This window comes from Bufo gargarizans, chromosome 8 (genome assembly GCF_014858855.1).
Source record: "Bufo gargarizans isolate SCDJY-AF-19 chromosome 8, ASM1485885v1, whole genome shotgun sequence".
NCBI classification, from domain to species: Eukaryota; Metazoa; Chordata; class Amphibia; order Anura; family Bufonidae; genus Bufo; species Bufo gargarizans.
This window is the reverse complement of record NC_058087.1, coordinates 20,824,381-20,837,725: the sequence shown is the minus strand read 5'-3', so window position 1 is coordinate 20,837,725 and position 13,345 is coordinate 20,824,381. Positions and strand designations below refer to the sequence as shown.

Here is a 13,345-nt window from a genome sequence, read left to right as displayed (position 1 = left end):
ATGAACCCTCTAAATGTAAAGTGCTGCGGAATATGGTGGCGCTATATAAATTATTATTATTATTAACCATTTCAATGGGATATGAATGCTAGTTGTAGTGATCTTAGCAGTAAGTGTCCAATTTTCCTGCTGTATACAGTGCCTATTGAAATCAGTGGGTAGCTGTGGAATACAGGGCAGGTCCTCCAGAACGAGAGACACTCTTTCCCTAATAGTGTGTGTAAAACTTTTATAAACTTTCTAAATCAGACAACCCCTTTAAAGGGCATCTGTCAGCAGATTTGCACCTATGACACTGGCTGACCTGTTACATGTGTACTTGGCAGCTGAAGGCATCTGTGTTGGTCCCATGTTCATATGTGTCCGCATTGCTGAGAAAATGATGTTATAATATACTGTATGCAAATGAGCCGTTCAGTGCAACGGGGGCGTTGCCGTTTCACCTGGAGGCTCTGCAACTGCTGCGCCCCCTCTGCACTTTGATTGACAGGTCTAGGTGTGATGATGTTTACAATACCTGGCCCTTTCACTCTAAGTGCAGAAGATGTGGCAGTTGCAGAGAGAGCAGAGCCTCTAGGAGTAACAGCAACGCCCCTGTTGCACTTACAGGCTCATTTGCATATATTTAAACATAATTTTTCTCAGCAATGCGGACTCATATGAACATGGTACCAACACAGATGCCTTCAGCTGCCAAGTGCACATGTAACAGGTCAGCCAGTGTCATAGGTGCAAATCTGCTGACAGATGCCCTTTAAAGGGGTTGTCTGATTTTAGAAAACCAAGTTTTATACACACTATTAGGGAAAGAGTGTCTCTCGCTCTGGAGGACCTGCCCTGTATTCCACAGCCACCCACTGATTTCAATGGGCACTCTATACTGTCTACTGCAGGAAAATTGGACACTTACTGCTAAGATCACTACAACTAGCATTCATATTATGTCATAGCTACAAAACTGCAGACAGATGCCCTTTAAGGAAACACTGTGGTGGGTGTAAAGCTACTGTATAAGAACTGTATAATTTAACAGCAACCTGCACAAGCGCCACCAGCTTCGCATAAAATCATGAACCCATACGTTTTTATTGCTCGCATTTGCAAAATGTTCCCTAGTTTTATGGACGGTCTATGAATTTAGAAAAGCCTGATTATTAGCCAATACTGAACTGATTGGGCAATAGAAATAAACATAAATCATGATGCAAAAGGTTAATGGTTAATATGCTTCCACAACAGGATATGACTAATAAAAGAGCATTTCCTCCCACCCAAAAAAAGTAAAATAAAGTTTAAATAGTTCTTGAGTCTGTGTTCAGCTTTGCTACTGAAATTCTTTGGAAAATGAAGCAATTGTGCAATAGGTCCTGTCACACCTGCAGATGAAGCCGGCGAGCGGTCCTTCCCAGCAATTACCTGCTCATCATCGGAGGAGACCACAACTATTACATGCAGTGATCTCCTCCTCAGTATGGCCAATGTCATCTCTCATCCCCATGCTGAATCACTGTTTGCCGGCAGCATATTGTGATTACATGGCACAATCTGCCGCCGACAAACCAGGATTATTAAACCTGCTAAAAGATTTTGGTTGTAATTGGCGGCAGTAATACACGGTCAGATCATTGCTCCTTATTTATGATCTCAACGATTATCTCCAGGTGTAATAGGGCCTTTAGTAAATAATGTCCTTTTGTTTCTACAGCTCTTCTGCAGACAATGTGTTTCCATGGTAACACACACATCTTGTATACTCTAAACATGCAGTCAAATTTCCTTGTCCCCTGCTTTTATGTTAAAGTGTTTGTCTCAGTTCAGCAGGTGGCATTTAGGCCTCGTGTACACAGCCATTGTTGACCTGTGCCCATGCTGCTGACTGCAAATTGCGGTTCACAATGCACGGGCACCGACCATGTGCCCGCCGTATGCGAACGTGGACCCATTTACTGGAATGGGGTCCGTGATGCGCATCCCACAGTCCACACTGCAAAATAAGGAGTGCATGCACCAGTGAATGGGTCCGCATCCGTGATGTGGTGCACAAACTGCCGATGCCCGTATATACAACAGTGGTCGTGTGCATGAGGCTTAACATTATACACTGCTCATTTCCATGGTTACGACCCAGCCTGCAATCCAGCAGCGGTGGTCGTGCTTGCACACTGTAGGAAAAAGCGCCAGCCTCGCTAACCCCTGGAAACGAGCAGTGTATAATGTAATGGAAAAATGAATCCAGCCAGCAAAGGAGGCAATATGGACAATCGCAATACATTAGAAAGTGCCTTGTATAAACTTTCTCTACATAATAAATGCTGTTTGCTAAAGTGAGACAATCCTTTTAACATATGATTGGTAGGTTAATAAGAAGTAGGGGACAGGCAGAAAGGAAAAGACTGCTGGATCAGACTACACAGGGTTTCCTTGTAGTCTGTTACCATGGATACACACAGGTCTGTATAGAAATTGTCGACTCTAAATGGTAGGGAATTTTTTATTACAACCTCTTGCAAAGTTGCTAAATTTCTCATTTTCATTCAGTATGGCTCGATAAATCACTCCCTTGCAGTTTGCTTTATGGAGCTTTTTTTTTTTTTTTTTTTTTTTTTTTTTAACTGTTTACTAGTGCATTATACTGTATCTTGTCTACTTATATTGATTGCTCTGTGCATAATGATTGCATTGCTCGTAATTGAGGAAATATGAGCAGTTATTATTGTACGGCATATACACTAGAAACAAACAAAGCCAAACCCTTCAGCGGGGTGTGCAGTTGGAGGAATCGCTGGCCGTTATATTGTGGGCGTCTCAGATGGATGTCATAATGGCAATGGCCAAAGTCATTGAGGATGACTGCAGTCAGTGGAGCGGTGCCTTATGTGAGATTTATACGGGCTGACATCACATCCTCTGCAGCCGGCACCGGCCCAGCTCCTCTGCAGAAAGCCTCATCTCAAGGGCTGAGAACTGAGTCTCTTCGGGGTTAGCATGATCATCCTGCAGCATAGCATAGTATGGCCTAGCGCGCTTCAAAGATCTATTTTAGCTTTTTTGGGGTGTACTGAAAATATAATAAAATATATAAGAGAATGTAATAAAAATAATATAAATAATAAAAAAAACTATCATGCAGCCTAGTGCACCCTGATTCTTTGGGTGATAGGGTCCTGATTCTTTCTAGACAGAAAGCACCTAGAAAGTCGGAGGACTTTCTTGTGATCTTTCCATCCTTAAAGGGGTTCTGCAAGAGTTGGGGGGGGGGGGGGGGGGGAGGACCCTGTAAAGGAAAGATTACTTACCTGCTTCCTGGCACCAGCTTTCGCTCCTTCTCTTCCCATGCGTCTGATGCTCTGCTGGGCTCCCTCAACTCCCTCGATGCCTATTGCTAGCCGCGGCGGAGGCCGGATTTTCTTACAAGCCATACTTGGAATAGCTAGCCTCTAGTGACATGTCTTCTCATACCACCGTACACCATAGCAGAAATCTATGTAGGAAATCTACATTCGTAAAATATTTGACAGGTTGATACGATAAGTGATCCCAACCTTCTTTTGTACTGCACTTCCCAAGGGCCCCGTTTTATCCTTTCTGGGGAAAGCGCTGCTCCATTTCAGATCTTCTCCTTAGCAACAGACTACGCATGAATGCAGACAATGTCTGTTACCAAGGCTGCGGGTATGGTCACAAGACCCGGACTCTTCCATATATCTACTGAACAGAACTTGGGAGCATATCCTAGTATATAGTGATCTGAGCTCGGTCTCGAGAGGCCCTCAGTGAGTAGATTTCTTTTGGCTTGAGTTTGTATTCATCATTGTGGCTGAAGTACAGCCACTTGACACTGAGGTAAGGAACAACCGTCTAAAGGGTCCATTCACACGTCCGTTGTTTCTTTCCTGATCTGTTCCGTTTTTTGCGGAACAGATCTGGACCCATTCATTTTCAATGGGTCCTGAAAAAAATCGGACAGCACAATGTCTGATTTTTTTTTTCAGGACCCATTGAAAATGAATGGGTCCAGATCTGGTCCAGATCTGTTCCGCAAAAAACGGAACAGATCAGGAAAGAAACAACTGACGTATGAATGGACCCTTAGGCTGGGTTTATAGGGCGATCTCGGCTGTGACACCGGTCGTGCGGCTAAGGATCTCTCTGTAGCAGAGCAGCAAAATAAATAAATAATATTGCAGAGTGACTCGCAAGTTATAGCGAGGGCGACCTTAGACCCAGCAGGATTGGATTATTGGCCGATCTCGGGGTCACAATCGCAGCAGCTTACAAGTTGTGCTGCGACCCTATTTTTTCTATGGCTGTACCGCTACACGGCAATCCTTGGTCGTATATGAACATGTATTGAATGGGGTTCTCCAACACCTGCCTTTGCTGTGCATGAGGGGAACCAATAAAAATAAATTTCCATGTAGAAGGAGAGACGGTGCGGTCATTTCCGAGTTCCTCGTAGCTCGTCGCCATGTCCTCTCGATAATTTATATCAGCCCATTATGACCGTGGGGATCTTTTCTGAGCTGCGCCTGATCTAATAATGTCCCAACTGTTCCCTCTCAATGCACGAGAGTCCGAGCTTCTCAACGGGCGAATTCTACCCAAACCCCATTGTGCATTGTAGCAGCAGAAGCATTTGGAGCCCTCTGAATTTGCTTTAGCCGGCAGCACTAAGAAAACAAACCGAGACCTCTGCCAAGTCTGAGTCTCGTAGTAGAAAAACTGAGGTTTGCCGGTCTTCTTGGTTTTCCCCCCACACAATGGTTTTAGTATAATTTCTATGAAAAGCTCGACTGTTCCTTCGGCGAAGCTGTGCGCTAAATGAAGAATTGACTGCTGTAATTGTAGGGAAGTGTTACTGCGTTAGATCACCGTGTCAGAAAACCACAGCAACGGCTTAAGGAGCAAGAAAGCTAAAGATCAAATAAACAGGACGCTTCTAAGAGCCAGCGCATCTTATATAAAGGAATTATTGCTCGGGTGTGAGCTTGTATGTTGTGATCAATTCACAGTTTTTCCCAAATTTTGGCCAAAATTTTGGCATAACTGTAATTTAGCAAACAATAACACAGTTTGAACTTGATGCAATATCTTGCACTTTTCTTAAAGGGGTTCTCTCGCTTCAGCAAAGTTAATACAAGGCAGTTACTAATGTATTGTGATTATCCATATTGCCTTTTTTCCATCACATTATACACTGCTCATTTTCATGGTTACGACCACCCAGCAATCCAGCAGTGGTGGTCGTGCTTGCACACTATTGGAAAAAGCTCTGGCCTCTCTGGTGGCTGGGAGTGCACATAGGCCAGTGCTTTTTCCTACAGTGAGCAAGCATGACCACCGCAGCTGGACTCGTCCTCATACTGTGGAGGTGATCACTGCATGTAAACGTCATGCTTCACCCCCCAAACGAGCAGCTGACTGTCAGGAAGGACCGTCTGCTTCTCGGCACGTGTAAATCCACCATATGGCAGTGATCACCAACTTCCTGGTCTCCAGTTATTGTAAAACTATAACTCCTAGCATGCTCGGACACCCTTTTACTATCAGGGCATGTTAGAAGTTGTAACTCTTCAGCTGTATGCAATTTACAACTTAGAAAACTGGTTCAGGAGAATGAAAGTGCCCACTGTCTTGTTTTCTGCGGCAGAAGGTTGCCGGGCGGAAGCAGTTGGGTCATGTACCTTCACTGCGTCCTCTTTATTTCCCAAATCTACAGTTTTTGGGCACATATTGGATTTGACTTTGTGTCCTCTCTTAATGCTAGACGCCCATATCTTAAGTGTGTGTATACATGGTGTATCATAATAATCAATGATAAAATCAATATATTGAACACGGGAAAAGTGACTAAAGTGCGTTTACAGGGGAGATTATCATGTAAAAAAATAATTATGTCGACCAAAGGTTCGCATTCATTGTCCTGTGTGAACTCCTTCAATGGATTGCATGATGTATTTGCTTATTATAGATCAAGCATTTTATGATTGTGCTATTTTTTCACGTGAACAGGCATCGTCTAGTTGTTAGCACAGAGCCGGCCCGTGCGACATAACTGTTCGGCCCTCGGCTATCTCGTCTGATTTCCTCCTACACGTACGTTTCTTCAGCCGAGCAGGCCTGTATTGTGAATGGGACAGGGTAGAAAGCCGCTGCCAGACATCTCTTCTGCCTCCATCTCCCAGGGAATAAAAGTATAGGGCATGTTGCAACCCAGAAGCCTGATCCCTTCTCCCACATGACACATGCTGTCGTTGGGGGAGAGTTGGGAATTTCCCATGCATTTTAGATGGTTAGCTGACATATATGTAATGTGGACACGGGGAAAGACGGGCAATTGTATGTACGTACATACCATTATTTTTACGTATCTGTTGCGTGTTTTTCGAATATTAACTTTCTGTATATTGTCGAAAGATGCCATTTTCTACAAATTTATCTTAAGATAGGAAATGACCCTAAGTTCAAGGGAACCGGTCACGTTGAACATGGTGTTTGAGCTGCAGACAGCATGTTGTAGAGCAGGAGGAGCTGAGCAGATCGTTAAAGATTTAGTAAAACTTGTATTTCACTCATTTACATTTCTGCTCCTTTTGGCTTTTGACGTCCAGGAGGCGGTCCTATCAGTGATTGACAGCTCTCTCTCCATGTACGGTCCTAGAGGGCAGGCTGTCAATCACTGATAGGACCGCCTCCTGGACCTCAAAAGCCAAAAGGACCAGAAATGTAAAAGTTTTACTAAATCTTTCTCCAAAAAGCTATATATATATCGATATGCTCAGCTCCTCCTGCTCTCTAATATGCCGCATGCAGATTGCACTGCATTTCGTGGTCACTAACAGTTTACAAAACTTTTGTATTTTAGAGACGTATCCATAGGTTAGGTCAGTGGGTCCCTCACTGATCCCTAGAGCGAAGGGAGAGAAGTGCACGCTCTCTCTCCTCACTGCTGAGGACGGAGTCGAGACCGGCCTGTCTCGTGCAGCGAGGAGAGCGCTGATATGTGAGTGCTTCTCTCCCCTCGTTCTAGGGGTTGGTGAGGGTCTCAGCCCTCAGACTTCCACCAATCTAAACTTTGGATACATCTTTGACATGTGAAAGGTTAGTGACCCTTATAAGCTAGTTTAAGAATACCCCAGCGGTGAATGCCTCGTCTTTTCAAGATGCCCAAAGGGAACACAGATGACGCTAATTCTGAAGTAAAATTGAACTAGTTATGCTAAATACCCCCCCCCCCCCCTGGCCCGTGATAAAACCCAGGACATGTTATTTATATTCCTGTCTGGAATAGCTATGATAATATTCCCTCCCAAAATACGCACCTGGCCCCAGACCGGCTGCACAGAGCTTACGCATTTCATGTCGACGAGTTGATCCTTTGTGGGGCTTATAATGGGTATAAATGACTATATTTCATTTGTTACACACGTCTATTATCTTGTTTTCTATAGCGTTGTCAGACATATTTTGTATCTGAAATCTTTTTATAGCGCCGACTTCTTCTTAACATATCCTATCTTTTACACTTTTATGTGGGTGTATTGCTTCATTTTACCTTTGAGCCACCAAGCTCAGAGATATAAGAAGGAACGGGATTTTATTTTACGGATTTCTTCAGAAATGTTGCAGGTTCCCTTTATAGTGAGTTTATACATCATGCGTTTCAGTCATTTCTCCTGTTTTCTTTCCATCTCGCTTTGGTCCTTTGTTTACCTCTGGGCCAAGAGCACACGGTGAGTTATTCTGTAATGAACACTTACCCGTGATTTAGGAGAAAGCTGAGGCTTTATGAGTGGCTTTTAAATGGGACAATAAATACTAAGAATGAAAAAAGGCATTTCAATAAAGCCGCTCAGACTGCTACGTGCCCCAAATGTGAAGTGTTCAGGAGGAATGCCTGCCTTCTGTCTGCATTGGGGAGAAATGCTAGGTGTCCTTTCCCCATGATAGGCCGGGGTCGTGGATCAATAATTTACCAAAATCCACTTCATACTCGCCTGCTCCTTGCTGCTTGGTCCTGTGCGCTGGCTTTTGTGTCCCCCTTTTCCTGTCCATGGCTTGTTGACTTCCAAGGTCACCTCTTCCGCTGCAGCCAACCACTGGCTTCAGCTGTGACATGTACACAAGTGACACGTCCCTGCTGAAACCAGTTACGACCAAGCCTGGCCAGAAGTAAAGAAGCCAGGGACCAGAAGATGGACACACCCACCGTGCAGGACTGGATCGGATGGAAATGGGTATGTATTAATCTTTCAATAGACAGGCTGCGGGCATCACTTATTTACAGAAAACCCCATTAAAGGGGTTGTCACCTCCGCAAATAGCATTTATCATTTAGAAAAAGTTAATACAAGGCACGTACTAATGTATGGCGATTGTCCATATTGCCCCCCTTGGCTGGTTGGATTCATTTTTCCATCTTATTGTACTCTTTGTTTCCAGGGCTTACGACCACCCCGCAATCCATCAGCGGTCGTCGTTTTTGCACACTGTATGAAAAAGTGTCAGTCTCTCTGCTGGCCAGGACACACAGGATGGTGCTTTTTCTTATGGTGTGCAAGCACGACCACTGCTGATGGAAAATGCCATTTGCTGAAGCGAGACAACCCCTTTAATGGTATACATAATAATATAAGTTATAGTAACCTTACCGATCCCCTGCTGCTCCCTTTCACATGGTTTGTGGTGGTGGGAAGTAGGGACCATCGGGGGACTGAGCTGTAAGAATGGGAGCAGCAGCAGATCTCTGAGCTATGACTTATTTTATAAAATTTTGGGCATTTGCCAGACAACCCCTTTAAGGCCAAAGCGTGTCAATATGGTAGATCAGCAACCTCTGGCACTCTAGCTGTTCTGAAACTACAACTCCCAGAAGCCTCCTTTAACTTCTATGGGAATAAAAAAAAAAAATAGCCAAGCAAGTGTGCATGCTGGGAGTTGTATTCCCACAGCAGCTGGAGGAGTGCCGTAGGTTTCTGGCCACTGTGGCAGTAGATGCAGCACGGTATTACCCATAGGAAAACAAAGAGTTGCCGTTGTGACTCACAGAAGGTGCACCCAATGAGCGGGGCAATGAGTCAATTTTGCGTGCCTCCAGGGGGCATAGTCCGTGCCACTAACCTCAGGCAGGGATCTCACTCTGAGCAGGCAGAATATGGATGTTGCGTGTATAAGAATTCCGGCTTTTGTGGACATAATGTGGAGGCGAAGTTGCCATTTGTCTGAGTCGTCTTCTACACTTCTCATATTGTCCACAAGCCCTTGATGTTTCAGCGTGGCGCCCCTCCTCGTAATTACCGCACACTGCGCGGGGAGGCCTCGCTCAGGTGCGCTCCTGTATAGACTTGCTCACAAATCCTTTTTGTCTAGGTGATTTCTGCAAAACTGCAGCCTCTCCTCGCAGCAGCTCGCCCGCCCTTCATCTACTCTTCCTGTCAAATCGCTAGCCCGACACGTCCCTGGCGCTCTCTCAGGCCTGTCTTCCTCTGCTCCGAGATATCACGGGAATCTCGATTTAGTAAATAAATGATTATATCACAGTGAAGAGCTTGCCCGAAGAAACAAGATGGGGGCGGAGGTGCGTTATCGGCCCTGTTCACTCTGTGTGGTGGTCTCCTGGAAGCCATCTTATTTTTGGATTTTTCCCAGGCTCATCGCAGCGTCCCGAGGGCTTATAAGCGATTTCATGTAATATAATAGTCGCTTTGTATGGTTTATGTTTGTATATTTAGTTTTATATTTTACGGACTGAGTTTATAATAGTGGTATTATTCAAGCACTGTATGGCACTAATATGGTGCTTTATTATGGTATTGTATTGTGCAGTATTATGCATTAGTATGGCCATATAATTTAGCATAAAATTACCCATATACTCCAGTAGCTATCCGCTTTCTCCCCCGTACACATACATGTGCGGTTCAGCTGAGCACGTATGTTTTTCAGTGAGGAGAAAACCGCTGCCAGGCACCTACAGGTGGCAGGTTGTCTTCCAAGAGAACAAAAGGATCAGGTGTTGAAATTCAGAATACTTTAGCGTAATACACCTTAGATTTTCGGATGGGTCTGCCAAAAACGTAATAGTCTATTCCAGGGATGCTTAACCTGCGGTGTGCTCCAGCTGTTTAAAACTCCACCTCCCACCATACCCTGCCGTAGGCTGTCTGCGCATGCTGGGAGTGATAGTACTGCAACAGCTGGAGGGACGCAGGTTGGGCATCTCTGGTCCAATGTGTATGAGGGTCGTAAAGCGGGCCTGACACATTAGAAGCACATTGGCACAACGGCACAACCTGACGATTTCGGCGGGATCCGGCGACCATCTCATGTGTACGGGGGGCCTCCAACTCTTCCCCCGACAGCAAATGTCAAGGGAAAAGTAGGGTCAGGTGTTTTAGATCTCAACATCCCCATCTTTTAGTTCCTGGGGGGGGGGTTCTCCCATTCACAATACATGCATGCTCGGCTGAGCCTGCGTGTGCATGGGTGGACCAGGAAAGATAACTGTGTGGCCACCGTAGTGGCGTATGGTAGAATTAATTTGGGACAATTTTCCTAGGGCATGAAAATTGTTTATTGTGAAGATCGGATTTGAGGTAGAGAAGAAAACGGATGGCCAGCTCTTCACCTCCGTATATAAGGCACACGTGCACCGACAGATCTGGACATAATCTCCACAAATAAAGCAAAGACTGGAAATAATCCAGCATCTCAGTACAAATAAAACTTCAAGCTTTATACTGTCCATATAGAAAATCCATACACCCAACCAGCACAGCTTTGCTCACGCGTTTCAAACATTATTGCAGAGTGAGGTCCAGGATGAGCATTCTGGGTAAAATGTATGGATTTGTTTTGTTTAATGATTTATTTGAACTGCATTCTGATGTTGGATTATTTCCTCCCTTTGCTGTATTTGATGTAGATTTCCTATAAATCATATTTCACATCCTGTTTCTACCTCCAATTAATGATGTTGAGAATCTGCAGGACGGTGGTTATTACTCCCGTTACGAGCCTTTATGTACTTAGTATGGCACTTAGATCTATTTGTCGGCATGCGCACAATGTGGTAAGCACCTGGATGCTTCATGCCTTGTATGATGCTATCTGTTATATATGTGGATGGTATTTAAGGGGCATCTGTCAGCAGTTTTGTACCTATGACACTGGCTGACCTGTTGCATGTGCGCTTGGCAGCTGACGGCATCTGTGTTGGTCCCATGGTCATATGTGCCCGCATTGCTGAGAAAAACTAAGCTTTAATATATGCAAATGAGCCTCTAGGAGCAACGGGGGCGTTACCGTTACACCTAGAGGCTCTGCTCTATCTTAAACTGCCACGTCCTCTCCACTTTGATTGTCAGGGGCAGTAACATCATCACCGTGCACAGAGAGCAGAGCCTCTAGGTGTAATGGTTACACCCCCGTTGCTCCTAGAGGCTCATTTGCATATAATAAAACATCATATTTCTCAGCAATGAGGACACGTATGAACATGGGACCAACACAGATGCCTTCAGCTGCCAAGAGCACATGTAACAGGTCAGCCGGTGTCATAGGTACAAACCTGCTATAATACAGCCGGGCTCTGTGCTGCAGATTGTGGTCGTCATGTGCGCAGTCCTGTCACCTATGTCCTACTGCTAGGTGTGGCCCTTCAGACTTTGCCTGGCTTACATTATCAGGGCCAAATGGCTTTCTTGATGTCTGTTGAAATTTTTATTATCTAGTGAAATATCAAGCTGGTTATCATAAGAGATGGCGACTATTTTGCTGGTTGGACTATTAGACCAATAGATATACCGTAATATATGTGTGTATATATATATATATATATATATATATATATATATATATAAAAATGGTATGATTTTAAAGGGTTTGGGGGCTATATATTGATAAATTCTTCTTAAGGCTACATGCACACGACCATATGTATTTTGTGACCCGCAAAAAATACAGATGACATCCGTGTTGCATCAGGCTTTTTTTTTTTTTTTTTTTTTTACAGATCCATTGTAACAATGTCTATGCTTGTCCACAAAACAGACAAGAATAGGACATGTTCTATATTTTTTGCGGAGCTACCGAACAGACATATGGATGCATACAGCACAACATCGGAAACAAACGCACACGGAAACAAAATACATTTGTACAGATATTTAGTAACCGATCAGTGGGATCCTAGTTCGGCAGCTCAATGCTGTTGAATGGGACTGAGCTGCAGTACCAGGTACGACCACCACCAGGTCCACGGTGCTGTATCTGGTAAATGATAGGGGGAGAGCCTCGTGCTGGTGATTCATTTGATCGTGGGGGTGCTGGGATTCGTAACCCCCACCAGTCAGATATTGATGACCTATCCTAAAGGTAAGCCATCAATAATTTAGTCCTGCCCTTGACACACAATGGCCTTTCCATTCAGTGGATTCCCAGCGCCCCTGCACCCCCGATGAACAGCGGTTCTACAGTTTCTCCAGTGACTGATCTGCTCATCTCTGTCCATTGTGCAGTGGACAGCTGGTTTACAGCAGTACCACTCCCATTCATGTCAGTAGGAGCAGTACTGCAGTAACTGCCTTCATCCACTGCACAATAGACAGAAATACGTAGTTCAGGTGCCGACTTGCGGTTCTACTGCAGAAGAGCTGATTGGTTGGGCTGCTGGATGTTGGACCCCCGCCTATCAGTTTGTGATAAGCCATCACTTGTAAACGACCGGACAACCCCTTTAAAGGCTCTGTTGCATTACATTTTTATGATTCTATTTTTACTTATTTTGGGCTGATAATCATTGTTTCAATTAATTTATTTTTTTATTATACAAAAAATGTTCTGTTTCTGAGATACAGGGGTTCAGACTGATGCAGAAAGAATCGGTCATTTTTGCAAGCTGTCAATCTGTTTTCGTTTAATCCCGTTACCTGACGGCACATGTGTAACTCTTATCTCTGATCTCCTGACTTCTTTAAGCCAAATTCTGATCAGTTTGCCATGAATTTAGCTCTAATTCTATTTTTGCATTTATATATCTTTATTTTATTATAATTGTATTATTTTTTTTCCTGATCCTGGTTTCTTGGCAGCCGATGTTACACCAGTGTTACTTTATTAAGTGTAACTTAATTCCATGTCCTCTGTAGTCATTGTGCTCCATCATATTTTCCATAATTGTGAATCACTTATTAAATTCAGTTCTTTGATTTTTACTGTTCACACTCAATTTCCTTTCTTTTTAATTGAAATATTAAGGTAATTTCCCAATGACCCTTGTCGGGAGATTCGATACGCTGTACACGCACAGCAGCTGTTTTTTTTAAATCCTGCATTTTATTTTCGT

General features: G+C 44.1%; 1 protein-coding gene across 1 annotated transcript in view; it reads left to right on the top strand.

Annotated features, from left to right (window-relative positions):
• The window catches only part of PKP4 (plakophilin 4), a 240,397-nt gene that overhangs the window by 87,563 nt on the left and 139,489 nt on the right, over positions 1 to 13,345 (top strand). The gene's annotated exons all lie outside the window — the stretch shown is intronic.